The following is a 20021-nucleotide window of genomic DNA, read 5'->3' as shown; positions in this document are numbered from 1 at the left end:
AGTTAGTAGTTAGTGTGGTATATGTTTTCGCCTACTAATCCAATTTTTTTTATAAAATAGTGGGCATTGGATTCTGACAATCATTGATCTTGAGAAAGATCGTGTCTCTTTGATGGATCCAATTTCTCATCGGAATAAAGATACCCCATGGAAACTCGTCGTTGACACGTAAGTCTTACACACTTTAACTAATCATTTATGTTATTGATTTTTATAGCTAATATGAAATTTCTGGTTGCCTTTGATTTCAAGTGCGATGAATATTGTGAATGCACGCAAGGGAAAAAATTCAAGAAAACAGCAAGTTGGGAAGTGGTTAAGGTAGGTATAATTTTCTATTTATGGCTATTACAACTTAATTATGTTTGTTATTGCCAAGTTCCCTAGCTAATATGTGAACTGTAAACTGCCACTTATTGGCTGCTCTTGTTGGCTGAAAATCATGCATATGAAGGGGTAAACTGCCACTTATTGACTGCTCTTTTTCGGATTCTTGAATCTTGATAGGGTCCTATCCAGCCTGATGCATCTCAATGTGGATTTTATGTCATGAAGTTCATGAAAGAGATCATAACACGCTATGAACTTAATGCCTACACGTCTCTATCATCGATGGTAACTATATATATTATACTCTTCATCATTTAACTTTCTAATAGAACTTTTGTAATTATTCGTAAAATATATTTATGTACGTATTTCTTTTTACAGTTTAAGAATGTTAAGACATACACCGAAGCTGAAATCGATGATATTCGTTAGGAATGGGCAACTTTTGTGATAAAGCATGTGTTTGCTTGAACTTTAGGTATGATAGCGATATGTTAATGTAAATTTTCTTAGGTGCAAGCTATGGATAATTGAAAGCTGTTGCATTTACATTCATGAAATCCTTTAACTTAATGTTTTATTTGCATAAAAATTTCACATTTTGACTGCATGAAGTTGGTATTATGCAGGAATGGAGCAGATGATAGGAAAGATAGAAGTTCCCGGGAACTACAATCCTTATTTACAACAAGAAGACTACAACATGGATGGATAACCGTATAGATCTCTTGACTTGTGGTATATGTGCTTTATGAACTGAAAATATTAGTTTCTTCTACTCGAACTCGGAGAATGCTGACCTTGTCGTCTTGAACTGCATTTTGTCTGGCCTCGTTGCTTTAAATTACTCATGTATTGGACTGCATTTTGCCCTGTAGATTAACAGATCTTACTTTTGAATCTTTGATGATTGTTTTTGCAACTTCTGAATGTTAATATTATGTTCTCAATGTTATTTTATTATTTGAATTTTTTTCTTTTGAGTTTTAGATATAAATAAAAAGCAAAATTGAGAATATATAAAAAATATGCGGAAAACTGTCATCTATTACATGCAAAACTGTTATCTATAATAAAATAGACAACAAAAATTAAAGGTCATACATAACGGTTAGTAACCGTTATGTATGATAACAATAACGAAAATAATCCGTTATGTATGTGGAGACAAACCGTTATGAATGAAAGTCATAGATAACGGATGTAAGTGTTATGTATCACAATATAAAACCGTTATCTATATCTTACAAAGATAACGGTTTAAACCGTTATAAAAAGTATAAAAAACTGTTAACTATGTTATGAGAAAAAAGAAATATTATATAATAGATAACGGATTAATTCTAATACATAACAGTCGAAAGCCGTTATCTTTTTCTTACAAAGATAACGGTTTAAACCGTTATAAAAAGTATAAAAAACTGTTAACTATGTTATGAGAAAAAAGAAATATTATATAATAGATAACGGATTAATTCTAATACATAACAGTCGAAAACCGTTATCTTTTTCTTACAAAGATAACGGTTTAAACCGTTATAAAAAGTATAAAAAACTGTTAACTATAATATGAAAAAATATATATTATGGAATAGATAACGGATTAATTATAATACATAACAGTCGAAAACCGTTATGTATAATGAATATAGATAACGGTTTTATAACCGTTATGTATGTGTGGTTATACTGTTATCTATTCCCTTCATAGATAACGGTTTTATAACCGTTATGTATGTGTGGTTGTACTGTTATCTTTTCCCTTCATAGATAACGGTTTTTAAACCGTTGTGTATGACACCTATAATAGATAACACCACTATACACAACGCTTTTTTTGCTCATAGATAACGGATAAAATCCGTTATCTATGAGCGTTTTTCTAGTAGTGATCTATCACTCCATGCAAATTTGTTGAGGAATTTCAAAACTCCTTCATATGTTGCTATGAGATAATATTATTGCTATCTGTTTCAAATACGCACCGACGATATAATAAATATCCTTAGAACTGATCGAGTAATTCAATAGTTTCAGATTGATACTTATGTTAAGATCGAGACACAAGACTAGATTTTTTTCACCATAATCAGTCAAAGTTTGAAATGAGGGCTGAATCGTATCAAAGGATAGTTGAGAGTATAACATCTAATGGTGTTATTAGAGCAAAATCTATTGGTAAGAGCGTGTTCTTCTTCCTAAGACCTTTACAGGTGGCCCGCGTGATCTACGTTGTCGTTACATGAATGCGCTGGTACTTGTCGCGAAATTTGGACGCCCAGATATTTTTCTCACAATGACTTGTAATCCAAAGTGGGTGGAAATTCAAAGTGAATCATTTCCCGTTGAGAAGAGTCACAATAGAGCTGATTTGTATGCAAGAGTTTTCAGGGCAAAAAATGATGAACTAAAAAAGAAAATTGTAAAAGACTCTTTGTTTGGGGTAGTTGCCGCTTATTTTTATGTGATTGAATTTCATAAAAGAGGCCTTCCACATGTTCATTGGTTGATAATGTCACACCCCAATTCTTGAAGGAATAAATTATAATCAAGGTACGACTAAAATCATAGAAATAATCAAGGGAAGAACCTTGTGAAATTCAGATAATAGAATAAAAAGGTTGGGCAATGCCCTTTGAATGAAGAAAGATAGAAATCAAGTGATACTAATCAATCAACAACATTCTAAGCCTTAGGATCACAAGTTCGGTTTCATGCTTCCGATAACCAACGTTAAATAACATAGAGCTAGAAGTTGAGAGTTTAAGCTCAATAAAAACATAATTCAGAATTTAACATAAAAGTCTTAAGTTGGAGAAACAAAAGACAAATAAAAGCTAGTGCAATAGCGGAAGACAAAATACGGAGTTGAACCCTAGCCTCAGCTCTGCCCCGTCATCACCAGCCATTAACCTGAAAACATTTGAAAGTAATTTTGGGCTAAGTACTAATGTACTTAGTGGGCTGCAACTTTTAAAGCATTTCATAATCTGAAGAACAGTTTATCCAATCTTACTGACATGACATAGAAGGTTTTAAAGAGAAATAACTTCTATGCATGTTAAAACATTTTCATATATATATATATACTTAATTATTTTGCGCGCGTTTGCACACTCCATTCTGTTACTCGCTGTGATCCCGGACCTCTAGCCACCGACGGATCTCTGTCTCCCGCTGACTTGAACTGAGGGCGTAACCCAGCCAAGTATAATAAACCTCGGAAATTAATCCAGACAGGCCTATCATTTCTATGCTCCGGAACACATCCCGTCGAGCACCCTTATAACGCCTCTGGTTAGTGCCCGATGGAGATCAACCCACCGAGTCAGCTAACAAGTGTACACAATTCTCAAACAACGTGTTAGGTCATAAGAGAACCTCAATTGATTAACTGTACGAGCATTAAACATGGTAGAGTGCACAAAAATATTTTATTGGATAAACAGTTTATATTTCACGAATATTTAAGCTCAATAGCTAAATCATACATTTGAAAAATAAGCCCACCTCTCTAGGCAAAGCCTGTCGTTTAACCTTATCTCTGAATCGGAATAGCAGTGCTAATCCTCCTGATGCTCAAAGCCTACAAGAAATCTATTCTCAAAAGGTCTCCTTGAATTCTAATCTTAAGTCATGGTGAAATGCTTAATATTCTATGATTCACTTAGCCGGGTTTTCAAAATTTAATGAATAAATAATTGAAAACATTTTCTCTTGAGTTAAGAACACCAACAATATTCTTACTCATCTTTTAATAATTGGAATTATAAATAAAACCAATTAAATCTTAAATACTTTTATTGCAAAAATATAATGCAAATTCATGTCATGCTTGGCATATAATAAGAAATTACTTAAAATATGCTTATAATAATAATTTAATATTATTATAAAAATTTACTCTTTGAAAATAATTAATTAAACTTAATAAGTCTAATTAATTATAATAGTGTAGCTCCTTTAAATAAAATCTGCACAAATCCAAATAAATTAATACTTGGGCAGCCCATGATTTAAAATAATCAAAGGCCCAGCTTAAAAAAAGAAAATCGGCCCAACTGACTCGGCCCAAAACTCATAAAAATCGGCCCATTAAAATTTAAATCAAAGGCCCAACATTCAAATTAAAATCGGCCCAAGCAAATAAAAAAAATGCAGCCCAAAACTAATTAATACCCGGCCCAAACACTCGGCAGCAGAACTCTCTCGGCTCCCTCTCTCGGCTCCCTCTTCCCTCATCTCTCGCTCTTTTTCGGCGGCGGTAGCAGCGCCGACTCCACCACCCGACCGCCGTCCCCTGACTCTCTCTTTCTTCCTCACCTCCCTCGACTGCTCTCTCGCCCTCGACTGCTCTCTCGCCCTCAACTGCTCTCTCGCCGCGGACGCTCACCGGAGGCGCAGCAGCGACGAGCTGCCGCCATCAACCGCCGCTGAGCCCTCCACCTCCATCGTCTCTCTCTCAAATCTCATGGAATCAGCCCGGCGAGCAACCATGAAGGCCACCGCCTCCACGACACACCACTCTCTCTCATTCCCTTTCCAAACTCAGTCCGACGAACAGAAATGAAGCTGCCGCCGACCGTACCTTACTGAAACCGGCAAAAAACAGCCTCCAAGGCTGCCTCCGCCTCTCTCTCTCTCCTGTCTCCGGCAGCCGTCGCCCGTAGATCAGGTGACACCGCCTTCGATTCTCGCTCAACACAACCCTCTCCTTGACTCGACTCAGCAAGAAACACAACACTCACTCAACAAGCTAGAAGCAAGAACTGAGACATGGAGAAACCAAGCTTCAAAAAGTCGTCCTCCTCTACTTCTTCTTTTATAAATCATGCTCTGATGTATGAATATATATATATATACAGATTGTATGCTTATGATTATGAATGTCATTTTAATGAAATGCTTGAAATGCGTTGCTGGGTATATATCAAATTGTATATAGCTTTGAACAAGCTTGCAGCTTGAAGTTCGATTTATGAGCAGAGGTAAAAGAAATCAAATGGCTACCTTGTGAGAAATTTCAGTGAGTGTTGATCCTGTTTGTTTGCTGGAAAAGAAGGTTCATAGATATGAATACCATTTAAATGAAGGCTCTTATTCATAGGGACGAATGTAAAGAAACTGATTTAGAAATCTTACTTGTGTGCTGGATTCTGTACGCCAAAGAGAGAGTCTGAAATGGTGGGAATTGCCAAGAGGAAATGGCTTTGCAGACAAGTCTGAAATGGTGGGAATTTGAAAGTGTGAAAGTGGGATTTGTTAAGTGGGAATTGAAGTGGGATTTGTTAAGATTTGGCTGTCGGATTAGTAGGAGAAGGGGGTATGGTGGGAGGAAAGAAAGTGGAAAATTTGATAAGATATGATTTAAGATATGATTTGATTGTGACATGTATGAAAAAAAATAATCATGATATAGGGTGGCTATTAGGAACATAAAATACCGGGACTGTAATAATACTTCAGGGTTCGAAAAAAAATAGCTCGTGAAAGATTGCTAAATTAAATAAATATGCAATGCATATAAATTCAATAACTAAATTTACAAATATTTTTGTAAATCATTTTTGTTGGAATTAAAAATAAATTCATTTTCTTTTATCCGGCGTGAATCAACTTAATATCTAAGTTCAAAAATAAATTCTAAATTTAACTCGGGGAAACGGGGTATTACATCCCTCCCTCCTTAAAAAAATTTCGTCCCCGAAATTACATACCTTGATAATCTAGCTGGGGATACTTGACTTTCATTGAATCTTCAAGTTCCCATGTGGCCTCTTCCATCCCGTGATGGTTCCACTTCACTTTAACGAGAACGATGTTCTTGTTACGTAAAACTTGAACCTTGCGATCAAGTATCTGGACTGGTTTCTCTTCATAACTTAAGTCCTGGGCTAGGACCACTTCATCATGCTTAATCACATGTTTTGGATCAAACACATACTTTCTTAACTGAGAGACATGAAACACATTGTGTACGTCTCCAATACTGGGCGGCAATGCCAACCTATAGGCTACAAGGCCTATCTTATCTAGGATCTCAAAAGGTCCTATAAAACGGGGTCGTAACTTGCCCCTCTTTCCGAAACGTATAACTCCCTTTGAGGGAGAAACTTTGAGGAATACTCGATCCCCAACATTGAATTCTAACTCCGATCGGCGTTTATCGGCATAAGACTTTTGTCTATCTTGAGCTTCTTTGATTCTTTGCTTGATGTGGTCGACCTTCTCAACCATCTGTTGGACCAGTTCAGGACCTAACAACTTTCTCTCGCCCACTTCATCCCAGTAAAGTGGCGATCGACATTTTCGGCCATACAAAGCCTCATATGGAGCCATTCCAATTGTTTCTTGATAACTGTTGTTATAAGCAAATTCTACAAGAGGTAGCAAATCCTCCCAACTTCCACCTTTGTCTGTGACGATCGTTCGCAGCATATCTTCTAGAATCTGAATCGTTCTTTCTGACTGCCCGTCAGTCTGAGGGTGGTACGCTGTGCTGAAATTCAGCTGAGTGCCCATTGCTTCTTGTAAACTTTTCCAGAAACGCGATGTGAATCTGGTGTCACGATCTGATGTGATAGATACAGGTACACCATGAAGGCGTACTATCTCTCTGACATATAACTTTGCAAGTTTCTCCAATCCAAAAGTCATTTGAATTGGCAGAAAGTGCGCTGACTTTGATAATCGGTCCACTATGACCCAAATAGCAGTGTTTCCACGTGCTGACCTCGGTAGGCTCACTACGAAGTCCATGTTAATGTGCTCCCACTTCCATTCAGGGATAGGTAGTGGTTGCAGCATTCCATACGGCCTCTGATGCACGGCCTTCACTTGTTGACAAGCGAGACATCGCTCTACAAACAACGCTACATCTCTTTTCATTCCTTTCCACCAGAAAATTTTCTTCAAATCTTGGTACATCTTTGTGCTGCCTGGATGTGCAGTGTAAGAAGTATCATGAGCCTCGCTCATAATCTCATTCTTTAATTCTTCTTTGTGTGGCACACACAATCTTTCACCAACCATAAGTGCATTATCCTTTGCTTCAGTGAATCCTTTCGTTTCATTCGTTCTTGCAGCTAGACGCATCTTCTCCAAGAACCAATCTTCTCTTTGTGCTTGCACAATTATTTCCCTCAAATCAGGTTTAGCTATCAATGCAGCAACACAACCCGATACTGTGTCTGGAGGATGAACAATTTCCAAACTGAGTGAGGCGAATTCACGAATCAGTTCCTTCTGCTGGGTGATGAAATACCCTAGCTTAGCCTTCGTCTTTCGACTTAGGGCGTCAGCTACTACATTCGCTTTTCCTGGATGATAACTGATGGTGCAATCGTAATCCTTTACTAATTCGAGCCATCTTCGTTGTCTCATGTTCAAATCCTTTTGCTCGAAGAAGTATTTCAAACTCTTATGATCTGTAAAGATCTCACACTTAACTCCATAGAGATAGTGTCTCCAAATTTTCAGCGCGTGCACGACGGCTGCTAGTTCTAAATCATGAGTCGGGTACTTCAGCTCATGGGGCTTCAATTGACGAGACGCGTATGCTATCACTTTCTGATTTTGCATCAACACGCAACCCAATCCTAGTTTCGAGGCATCGGTATACACCACGAATTCTTCATTCTCTTCTGGTATTGCTAACACTGGTGCAGTAGTCAGCCTAGTCTTAAGCTCCTTAAAACTTTGTTCGCACGCTTCAGACCAAACGTATTTAGTCCCCTTTTTCAAAAGTTGAGTCATTGGCCTAGCCAATTTTGAGAATCCTTCGATGAATCTTCTGTAGTATCCTGCTAGACCGAGGAAACTCCTGATCTCATTGACATTTGATGGTGCCTTCCATTCTTTGACTGCTTCGACCTTGGCGGGGTCTACTTTGATTCCTTCAGTCGACACGATGTGACCGAGAAACATCACTTCTCTCAACCAAAACTCGCATTTGCTGAATTTAGCAAACAATTTCTCATTACGCAGGGGTTCGAGTACGATGCGCAAGTGCTCCTCGTGTTGTTCTTCAGTCTTAGAGTAGATGAGAATGTCGTCAATAAACACTAAGACAAAACTATCGAGATATTGATGGAACACTCGGTTCATCAAATCCATGAAAACGGCTGGGGCATTCGTTAATCCAAAGGGCATCACTGTGAACTCGTAATGTCCGTAACGCGTTCGAAATGCTGTCTTTGGAATGTCTTCTCTTTTCATCTTAAGTTGATGGTAACCAGATCTTAGATCAATCTTGGAAAACACACCGGCTCCTTTCAACTGATCAAACAAGTTGTCTATCCTTGGAAGAGGATATCTATTCTTTATCGTGAGCTTGTTCAATTCTCTATAATCGATACACATCCTTAATGAACCATTTTTCTTCTTGACGAATAAGACCGGTGCTCCCCACGGTGATACGCTAGGCTGTATGAAACCTAGATCCAATAGTTCTTGTAGTTGCACTTTCAATTCTTGTAACTCTGGCGGGGCCATTCTGTATGGTGCCTTTGACACTGGTGCTGCCCCGGGTTCTAGATCAATCGTGAATTCTAGTTGTCTGTTCGGTGGCATACCGGGTAATTCTTCGGGAAAAACATCTTTGAATTCTCGCACCACTGGAACTTCTTCGATCGTTTTCTTTACTTCATGTTCTCCTGTCAAACTGACCAGAAAAGCCTGACATTCTCCCGTTCTCATTATCTTTGTGGCCTTCATCGCCAAAATCACTGGTACTCTTCCTCCCATTCTTATGCCATGAAAACTTGCCTTCTCCTTTCCAGCGGATTGGAAAGAGATCTTTCTCTCGCTACACAGTATCGTGGCACCGACTTGAGTAAGCCAGTCCATCCCTAGGATTATGTCAAACTCTATCATAGTGATGACATACAAATCTGCCTTAAATGTTTCAGCACCTATGTTCAGCTCTAAGTTCGAGATAATGTCCTTAGCAGCCAATCTTCCACCACCAGGGGTGCTAACTTCTAAAGTTGTCTCAGCCAATTGTGGAGTCAATTCTAATCTCTTACAAGCAGCATGTGAAATGAAAGAGTGGGACGCTCCAGTATCAAACAAAGCTATAATCGGCACGTCAAAAACATTAATCATACCTGCCAAGTTTCCTTGGTTTCCCGCTGCTTGTTTTTGGTTAAGGGCATAGGCCCTAGCATTCTGTGGCTGTCCCCGTTGTCCTCCAGGACCCTGATTTTGTCGCTGTTGATTTCTGGGGTTTTGCTGTTGAGGTGCTCCTCCGTTCTTCTTCGGACATACTGAAGCATAGTGCCCAGTTTCCCCACATCTATAGCATATATTCATTCCTTTCAGGCATTCCCCTGAATGAGGTCGCTGACACTTTGGGCAGAGTGGTCGTCCTATTGCTTGCGGCTGTTGGTTCTGACGCTGATTCTGATTTTGGTTAGCAACCCATGGTTTCTTCCCATTTCCATTTCCAGGGTTTCCTCCAGTTCCCTCGTTCCACTTTCTTTTTCCTTTACCACCATCTTGAGGTGGTACAAATCCAGACTGTCCCGGAGCTTTCCCTTTTTCCTTTGGTAGCAATGACTCAATGGTAAGAGCCCTGCTCAAAGTTTGTGCATAAGTGAGACCTCCCTGGCTTGCTAGGGAGATTGATATCTCGTGGCGCAGTCCATTCCTGAATTTTTCTGCACGCTTCTCATCAGTGTCCACCAGCGTCGGAGCATATCTTGATAGCTGATTGAAGGCTCTATCGTACTCAGTAACTGTCCCAGCCCTCTGCTTCAGATTCCAGAACTCATTCTGCTTCTTCTGTCTATAGCATCCCGGTATGTATTTCTCGTATAATTCAGTCTTGAAATCTTCCCAAGTGAAATTTTCCCACTGTTCCTCAGTCATTGTGCGCCTCACCGATTCCCACCAGAAGTCGGCTTCGTCCACCAGTTGGTAGGTTGCACAAGTTACTTTGTCTTCGTCATCGCAACGGATGTAGTTAAAGATACGCTCTATGGCCCTAACCCACTTTTCGGCGTCTGTTGGATCGCCCAGCCCGTCAAATGTTGGAGGTTTTTCCTTGCGAAACTTCTCTTCAGCAGTACGATTTGGTGCTACTTGTTGGATTGGCTCTTCAGGGATGAATCCCCTGCCACGTCCGCGACCACGACCACGACCACGTCCTCGTCCCCTACCGTGTCCTCTTGGTGCATCTTCCATTCTGGTTTACGAACGAAAATAACACAAAAGTGAAACTCATTCTGTATGCATGCATACATATATATATACATACATACATATACTTAAAGTATATTGCTTCTATAGTGTAACCCTATGAAAGGCCAACTCTATGTGGAAACTGATCTATCTTGGTGGAATACTCAAGTGAATCCTTAATCTTATCTCATTTCTGCTACGTTATAACATATCTATGTTAAACGTTTCTATCTTACCAGTCCTTACTTAAATCGATCAAGCGGAGCTATCACGACTAACATTCCCAAGGCATTCTTGGGTGGTACTCAAACAGTTGTAAGAGTTCTTATTATTCTGATCGTATAAGCAGTGAACCTAAAATGATAACATAACTTTCTCATTCGTTCATTCTCTTTGAAACCTGAAACATGTGAACATTAAATGTTACATGAAGCTTTTCTATTGCCGGAAAGATTCAAAGAATCTAACTCGACCAAACATCTGGTATTCGTGAAAGGCTCGATAGTCCTAAACACGACTTTACCTCATCTTATCGTTAAGGGCTCGGGTTGTCCCAAACACGATACTTAACTGGTTATATGAGTCGAAGACTCAAAATAACAATATGAAAGCGATTAGCAATTCATAACTTATAGCATATGGAAAGCGTTAAGCAATTCACATAGCATCATTTACTGAAGCGCGCACTTCTTGAACATTCTAAAACATTTAATAACTTTGAAACTTTTAAATTGTACCTTTTTCTTGCGGCAGTGTGACGGCGAGCTGAGGTTCAACAACTTTCTTAGAAGTCTAGAGGTACTATTCTAGACTCGACATTTAAAAGCTTATGGTTATCAGAAACATGAAAGAAAACTCATGCTTTGATACCATTCTGTCACACCCCAATTCTTGAAGGAATAAATTATAATCGAGGTACGACTAAAATCATAGAAATAATCAAGGGAAGAACCTTGTGAAATTCAGATAATAGAATAAAAAGGTTGGGCAATGCCCTTTGAATGAAGAAAGATAGAAATCAAGTGATACTAATCAATCAACAACATTCTAAGCCTTAGGATCACAAGTTCGGTTTCATGCTTCCGATAACCAACGTTAAATAACATAGAGCTAGAAGTTGAGAGTTTAAGCTCAATAAAAACATAATTCAGAATTTAACATAAAAGTCTTAAGTTGAACCCTAGCCTCAGCTCTGCCCCGTCATCACCAGCCATTAACCTGAAAATATTTGAAAGTAATTTTGGGCTAAGTACTAATGTACTTAGTGGGCTGCAACTTTTAAAGCATTTCATAATCTGAAGAACAGTTTATCCAATCTTACTGACATGACATAGAAGGTTTTAAAGAGAAATAACTTCTATGCATGTTAAAACATTTTCATATATATATATATATACTTAATTATTTTGCGCGCGTTTGCACACTCCATTCTGTTACTCGCTGTGATCCCGGACCTCTAGCCACCGACGGATCTCTGTCTCCCGCTGACTTGAACTGAGGGCGTAACCCAGCCAAGTATAATAAACCTCGGAAATTAATCCAGACAGGCCTATCATTTCTATGCTCCGGAACACATCCCGTCGAGCACCCTTATAACGCCTCTGGTTAGTGCCCGATGGAGATCAACCCACCGAGTCAGCTAACAAGTGTACACAATTCTCAAACAACGTGTTAGGTCATAAGAGAACCTCAATTGATTAACTGTACGAGCATTAAACATGGTAGAGTGCACAAAAATATTTTATTGGATAAACAGTTTATATTTCACGAATATTTAAGCTCAATAGCTAAATCATACATTTGAAAAATAAGCCCACCTCTCTAGGCAAAGCCTGTCGTTTAACCTTATCTCTGAATCGGAATAGCAGTGCTAATCCTCCTGATGCTCAAAGCCTACAAGAAATCTATTCTCAAAAGGTCTCCTTGAATTCTAATCTTAAGTCATGGTGAAATGCTTAATATTCTATGATTCACTTAGCCGGGTTTTCAAAATTTAATGAATAAATAATTGAAAACATTTTCTCTTGAGTTAAGAACACCAACAATATTCTTACTCATCTTTTAATAATTGGAATTATAAATAAAACCAATTAAATCTTAAATACTTTTATTGCAAAAATATAATGCAAATTCATGTCATGCTTGGCATATAATAAGAAATTACTTAAAATATGCTTATAATAATAATTTAATATTATTATAAAAATTTACTCTTTGAAAATAATTAATTAAACTTAATAAGTCTAATTAATTATAATAGTGTAGCTCCTTTAAATAAAATCTGCACAAATCCAAATAAATTAATACTTGGGCAGCCCATGATTTAAAATAATCAAAGGCCCAGCTTAAAAAAAGAAAATCGGCCCAACTGACTCGGCCCAAAACTCATAAAAATCGGCCCATTAAAATTTAAATCAAAGGCCCAACATTCAAATTAAAATCGGCCCAAGCAAATAAAAAAAATGCAGCCCAAAACTAATTAATACCCGGCCCAAACACTCAGCAGCAGAACTCTCTCGGCTCCCTCTCTCGGCTCCCTCTTCCCTCATCTCTCGCTCTTTTTCGGCGGCGGTAGCAGCGCCGACTCCACCACCCGACCGCCGTCCCCTGACTCTCTCTTTCTTCCTCACCTCCCTCGACTGCTCTCTCGCCCTCGACTGCTCTCTCGCCCTCAACTGCTCTCTCGCCGCGGACGCTCACCGGAGGCGCAGCAGCGACGAGCTGCCGCCATCAACCGCCGCTGAGCCCTCCACCTCCATCGTCTCTCTCTCAAATCTCATGGAATCAGCCCGGCGAGCAACCATGAAGGCCACCGCCTCCACGACACACCACTCTCTCTCATTCCCTTTCCAAACTCAGTCCGACGAACAGAAATGAAGCTGCCGCCGACCGTACCTTACTGAAACCGGCAAAAAACAGCCTCCAAGGCTGCCTCCGCCTCTCTCTCTCTCCTGTCTCCGGCAGCCGTCGCCCGTAGATCAGGTGACACCGCCTTCGATTCTCGCTCAACACAACCCTCTCCTTGACTCGACTCAGCAAGAAACACAACACTCACTCAACAAGCTAGAAGCAAGAACTGAGACATGGAGAAACCAAGCTTCAAAAAGTCGTCCTCCTCTATTTCTTCTTTTATAAATCATGCTCTGATGTATGAATATATATATATATACAGATTGTATGCTTATGATTATGAATGTCATTTTAATGAAATGCTTGAAATGCGTTGCTGGGTATATATCAAATTGTATATAGCTTTGAACAAGCTTGCAGCTTGAAGTTCGATTTATGAGCAGAGGTAAAAGAAATCAAATGGCTACCTTGTGAGAAATTTCAGTGAGTGTTGATCCTGTTTGTTTGCTGGAAAAGAAGGTTCATAGATATGAATACCATTTAAATGAAGGCTCTTATTCATAGGGACGAATGTAAAGAAACTGATTTAGAAATCTTACTTGTGTGCTGGATTCTGTACGCCAAAGAGAGAGTCTGAAATGGTGGGAATTGCCAAGAGGAAATGGCTTTGCAGACAAGTCTGAAATGGTGGGAATTTGAAAGTGTGAAAGTGGGATTTGTTAAGTGGGAATTGAAGTGGGATTTGTTAAGATTTGGCTGTCGGATTAGTAGGAGAAGGGGGTATGGTGGGAGGAAAGAAAGTGGAAAATTTGATAAGATATGATTTAAGATATGATTTGATTGTGACATGTATGAAAAAAAATAATCATGATATAGGGTGGCTATTAGGAACATAAAATACCGGGACTGTAATAATACTTCAGGGTTCGAAAAAAAATAGCTCGTGAAAGATTGCTAAATTAAATAAATATGCAATGCATATAAATTCAATAACTAAATTTACAAATATTTTTGTAAATCATTTTTGTTGGAATTAAAAATAAATTCATTTTCTTTTATCCGGCGTGAATCAACTTAATATCTAAGTTCAAAAATAAATTCTAAATTTAACTCGGGGAAACGGGGTATTACATCCCTCCCTCCTTAAAAAAAATTTCGTCCCCGAAATTACATACCTTGATAATCTAGCTGGGGATACTTGACTTTCATTGAATCTTCAAGTTCCCATGTGGCCTCTTCCATCCCGTGATGGTTCCACTTTACTTTAACGAGAACGATGTTCTTGTTACGTAAAACTTGAACCTTGCGATCAAGTATCTGGACTGGTTTCTCTTCATAACTTAAGTCCTGGGCTAGGACCACTTCATCATGCTTAATCACATGTTTTGGATCAAACACATACTTTCTTAACTGAGAGACATGAAACACATTGTGTACGTCTCCAATACTGGGCGGCAATGCCAACCTATAGGCTACAAGGCCTATCTTATCTAGGATCTCAAAAGGTCCTATAAAACGGGGTCGTAACTTGCCCCTCTTTCCGAAACGTATAACTCCCTTTGAGGGAGAAACTTTGAGGAATACTCGATCCCCAACATTGAATTCTAACTCCGATCGGCGTTTATCGGCATAAGACTTTTGTCTATCTTGAGCTTCTTTGATTCTTTGCTTGATGTGGTCGACCTTCTCAACCATCTGTTGGACCAGTTCAGGACCTAACAACTTTCTCTCGCCCACTTCATCCCAGTAAAGTGGCGATCGACATTTTCGGCCATACAAAGCCTCATATGGAGCCATTCCAATTGTTTCTTGATAACTGTTGTTATAAGCAAATTCTACAAGAGGTAGCAAATCCTCCCAACTTCCACCTTTGTCTGTGACGATCGTTCGCAGCATATCTTCTAGAATCTGAATCGTTCTTTCTGACTGCCCGTCAGTCTGAGGGTGGTACGCTGTGCTGAAATTCAGCTGAGTGCCCATTGCTTCTTGTAAACTTTTCCAGAAACGCGATGTGAATCTGGTGTCACGATCTGATGTGATAGATACAGGTACACCATGAAGGCGTACTATCTCTCTGACATATAACTTTGCAAGTTTCTCCAATCCAAAAGTCATTTGAATTGGCAGAAAGTGCGCTGACTTTGATAATCGGTCCACTATGACCCAAATAGCAGTGTTTCCACGTGCTGACCTCGGTAGGCTCACTACGAAGTCCATGTTAATGTGCTCCCACTTCCATTCAGGGATAGGTAGTGGTTGCAGCATTCCATACGGCCTCTGATGCACGGCCTTCACTTGTTGACAAGCGAGACATCGCTCTACAAACAACGCTACATCTCTTTTCATTCCTTTCCACCAGAAAATTTTCTTCAAATCTTGGTACATCTTTGTGCTGCCTGGATGTGCAGTGTAAGAAGTATCATGAGCCTCGCTCATAATCTCATTCTTTAATTCTTCTTTGTGTGGCACACACAATCTTTCACCAACCATAAGTGCATTATCCTTTGCTTCAGTGAATCCTTTCGTTTCATTCGTTCTTGCAGCTAGACGCATCTTCTCCAAGAACCAATCTTCTCTTTGTGCTTGCACAATTATTTCCCTCAAATCAGGTTTAGCTATCAATGCAGCAACACAACCCGATACTGTGTCTGGAGGATGAACAATTTCCAAACTGAGTGAGGCGAATTCACGAATCAGTTCCTTCTGCTGGGTGATGAAATACCCTAGCTTAGCCTTCGTCTTTCGACTTAGGGCGTCAGCTACTACATTCGCTTTTCCTGGATGATAACTGATGGTGCAATCGTAATCCTTTACTAATTCGAGCCATCTTCGTTGTCTCATGTTCAAATCCTTTTGCTCGAAGAAGTATTTCAAACTCTTATGATCTGTAAAGATCTCACACTTAACTCCATAGAGATAGTGTCTCCAAATTTTCAGCGCGTGCACGACGGCTGCTAGTTCTAAATCATGAGTCGGGTACTTCAGCTCATGGGGCTTCAATTGACGAGACGCGTATGCTATCACTTTCTGATTTTGCATCAACACGCAACCCAATCCTAGTTTCGAGGCATCGGTATACACCACGAATTCTTCATTCTCTTCTGGTATTGCTAACACTGGTGCAGTAGTCAGCCTAGTCTTAAGCTCCTTAAAACTTTGTTCGCACGCTTCAGACCAAACGTATTTAGTCCCCTTTTTCAAAAGTTGAGTCATTGGCCTAGCCAATTTTGAGAATCCTTCGATGAATCTTCTGTAGTATCCTGCTAGACCGAGGAAACTCCTGATCTCATTGACATTTGATGGTGCCTTCCATTCTTTGACTGCTTCGACCTTGGCGGGGTCTACTTTGATTCCTTCAGTCGACACGATGTGACCGAGAAACATCACTTCTCTCAACCAAAACTCGCATTTGCTGAATTTAGCAAACAATTTCTCATTACGCAGGGGTTCGAGTACGATGCGCAAGTGCTCCTCGTGTTGTTCTTCAGTCTTAGAGTAGATGAGAATGTCGTCAATAAACACTAAGACAAAACTATCGAGATATTGATGGAACACTCGGTTCATCAAATCCATGAAAACGGCTGGGGCATTCGTTAATCCAAAGGGCATCACTGTGAACTCGTAATGTCCGTAACGCGTTCGAAATGCTGTCTTTGGAATGTCTTCTCTTTTCATCTTAAGTTGATGGTAACCAGATCTTAGATCAATCTTGGAAAACACACCGGCTCCTTTCAACTGATCAAACAAGTCGTCTATCCTTGGAAGAGGATATCTATTCTTTATCGTGAGCTTGTTCAATTCTCTATAATCGATACACATCCTTAATGAACCATTTTTCTTCTTGACGAATAAGACCGGTGCTCCCCACGGTGATACGCTAGGCTGTATGAAACCTAGATCCAATAGTTCTTGTAGTTGCACTTTCAATTCTTGTAACTCTGGCGGGGCCATTCTGTATGGTGCCTTTGACACTGGTGCTGCCCCGGGTTCTAGATCAATCGTGAATTCTAGTTGTCTGTTCGGTGGCATACCGGGTAATTCTTCGGGAAAAACATCTTTGAATTCTCGCACCACTGGAACTTCTTCGATCGTTTTCTTTACTTCATGTTCTCCTGTCAAACTGACCAGAAAAGCCTGACATTCTCCCGTTCTCATTATCTTTGTGGCCTTCATCGCCAAAATCACTGGTACTCTTCCTCCCATTCTTATGCCATGAAAACTTGCCTTCTCCTTTCCAGCGGATTGGAAAGAGATCTTTCTCTCGCTACACAGTATCGTGGCACCGACTTGAGTAAGCCAGTCCATCCCTAGGATTATGTCAAACTCTATCATAGTGATGACATACAAATCTGCCTTAAATGTTTCAGCACCTATGTTCAGCTCTAAGTTCGAGATAATGTCCTTAGCAGCCAATCTTCCACCACCAGGGGTGCTAACTTCTAAAGTTGTCTCAGCCAATTGTGGAGTCAATTCTAATCTCTTACAAGCAGCATGTGAAATGAAAGAGTGGGACGCTCCAGTATCAAACAAAGCTATAATCGGCACGTCAAAAACATTAATCATACCTGCCAAGTTTCCTTGGTTTCCCGCTGCTTGTTTTTGGTTAAGGGCATAGGCCCTAGCATTCTGTGGCTGTCCCCGTTGTCCTCCAGGACCCTGATTTTGTCGCTGTTGATTTCTGGGGTTTTGCTGTTGAGGTGCTCCTCCGTTCTTCTTCGGACATACTGAAGCATAGTGCCCAGTTTCCCCACATCTATAGCATATATTCATTCCTTTCAGGCATTCCCCTGAATGAGGTCGCTGACACTTTGGGCAGAGTGGTCGTCCTATTGCTTGCGGCTGTTGGTTCTGACGCTGATTCTGATTTTGGTTAGCAACCCATGGTTTCTTCCCATTTCCATTTCCAGGGTTTCCTCCAGTTCCCTCGTTCCACTTTCTTTTTCCTTTACCACCATCTTGAGGTGGTACAAATCCAGACTGTCCCGGAGCTTTCCCTTTTTCCTTTGGTAGCAATGACTCAATGGTAAGAGCCCTGCTCAAAGTTTGTGCATAAGTGAGACCTCCCTGGCTTGCTAGGGAGATTGATATCTCGTGGCGCAGTCCATTCCTGAATTTTTCTGCACGCTTCTCATCAGTGTCCACCAGCGTCGGAGCATATCTTGATAGCTGATTGAAGGCTCTATCGTACTCAGTAACTGTCCCAGCCCTCTGCTTCAGATTCCAGAACTCATTCTGCTTCTTCTGTCTATAGCATCCCGGTATGTATTTCTCGTATAATTCAGTCTTGAAATCTTCCCAAGTGAAATTTTCCCACTGTTCCTCAGTCATTGTGCGCCTCACCGATTCCCACCAGAAGTCGGCTTCGTCCACCAGTTGGTAGGTTGCACAAGTTACTTTGTCTTCGTCATCGCAACGGATGTAGTTAAAGATACGCTCTATGGCCCTAACCCACTTTTCGGCGTCTGTTGGATCGCCCAGCCCGTCAAATGTTGGAGGTTTTTCCTTGCGAAACTTCTCTTCAGCAGTACGATTTGGTGCTACTTGTTGGATTGGCTCTTCAGGGATGAATCCCCTGCCACGTCCGCGACCACGACCACGACCACGTCCTCGTCCCCTACCGTGTCCTCTTGGTGCATCTTCCATTCTGGTTTACGAACGAAAATAACACAAAAGTGAAACTCATTCTGTATGCATGCATACATATATATATACATACATACATATACTTAAAGTATATTGCTTCTATAGTGTAACCCTATGAAAGGCCAACTCTATGTGGAAACTGATCTATCTTGGTGGAATACTCAAGTGAATCCTTAATCTTATCTCATTTCTGCTACGTTATAACATATCTATGTTAAACGTTTCTATCTTACCAGTCCTTACTTAAATCGATCAAGCGGAGCTATCACGACTAACATTCCCAAGGCATTCTTGGGTGGTACTCAAACAGTTGTAAGAGTTCTTATTATTCTGATCGTATAAGCAGTGAACCTAAAATGATAACATAACTTTCTCATTCGTTCATTCTCTTTGAAACCTGAAACATGTGAACATTAAATGTTACATGAAGCTTTTCTATTGCCGGAAAGATTCAAAGAATCTAACTCGACCAAACATCTGGTATTCGTGAAAGGCTCGATAGTCCTAAACACGACTTTACCTCATCTTATCGTTAAGGGCTCGGGTTGTCCCAAACACGATACTTAACTGGTTATATGAGTCGAAGACTCAAAATAACAATATGAAAGCGATTAGCAATTCATAACTTATAGCATATGGAAAGCGTTAAGCAATTCACATAGCATCATTTACTGAAGCGCGCACTTCTTGAACATTCTAAAACATTTAATAACTTTGAAACTTTTAAATTGTACCTTTTTCTTGCGGCAGTGTGACGGCGAGCTGAGGTTCAACAACTTTCTTAGAAGTCTAGAGGTACTATTCTAGACTCGACATTTAAAAGCTTATGGTTATCAGAAACATGAAAGAAAACTCATGCTTTGATACCATTCTGTCACACCCCAATTCTTGAAGGAATAAATTATAATCGAGGTACGACTAAAATCATAGAAATAATCAAGGGAAGAACCTTGTGAAATTCAGATAATAGAATAAAAAGGTTGGGCAATGCCCTTTGAATGAAGAAAGATAGAAAT

The 20021-nt window shown here is 39.9% G+C and overlaps 1 protein-coding gene and 1 long non-coding RNA gene across 9 annotated transcripts in view; one reads left to right on the top strand and one right to left on the bottom strand.

The window, feature by feature from the left end:
• LOC131017443 (putative inactive disease susceptibility protein LOV1) overlaps positions 1-20021 on the top strand; it is a 93294-nt gene that overhangs the window by 42000 nt on the left and 31273 nt on the right. The gene's annotated exons all lie outside the window — the stretch shown is intronic.
• LOC131017452 (uncharacterized) lies at positions 3106-5961 on the bottom strand. Its single transcript, XR_009099617.1, has 4 exons — positions 5473-5961; positions 5341-5380; positions 3841-3916; positions 3106-3243 (listed from the first exon to the last, which is right to left on the bottom strand). It is a non-coding gene; the product is annotated as an uncharacterized LOC131017452 (long non-coding RNA).

Source organism: Salvia miltiorrhiza, chromosome 3 (genome assembly GCF_028751815.1).
Source record: "Salvia miltiorrhiza cultivar Shanhuang (shh) chromosome 3, IMPLAD_Smil_shh, whole genome shotgun sequence".
Taxonomy (NCBI): Eukaryota; Viridiplantae; Streptophyta; class Magnoliopsida; order Lamiales; family Lamiaceae; genus Salvia; species Salvia miltiorrhiza.
Note: the sequence above shows the minus strand (reverse complement) of the source record. Positions and strands in the feature narration are given on the sequence as shown.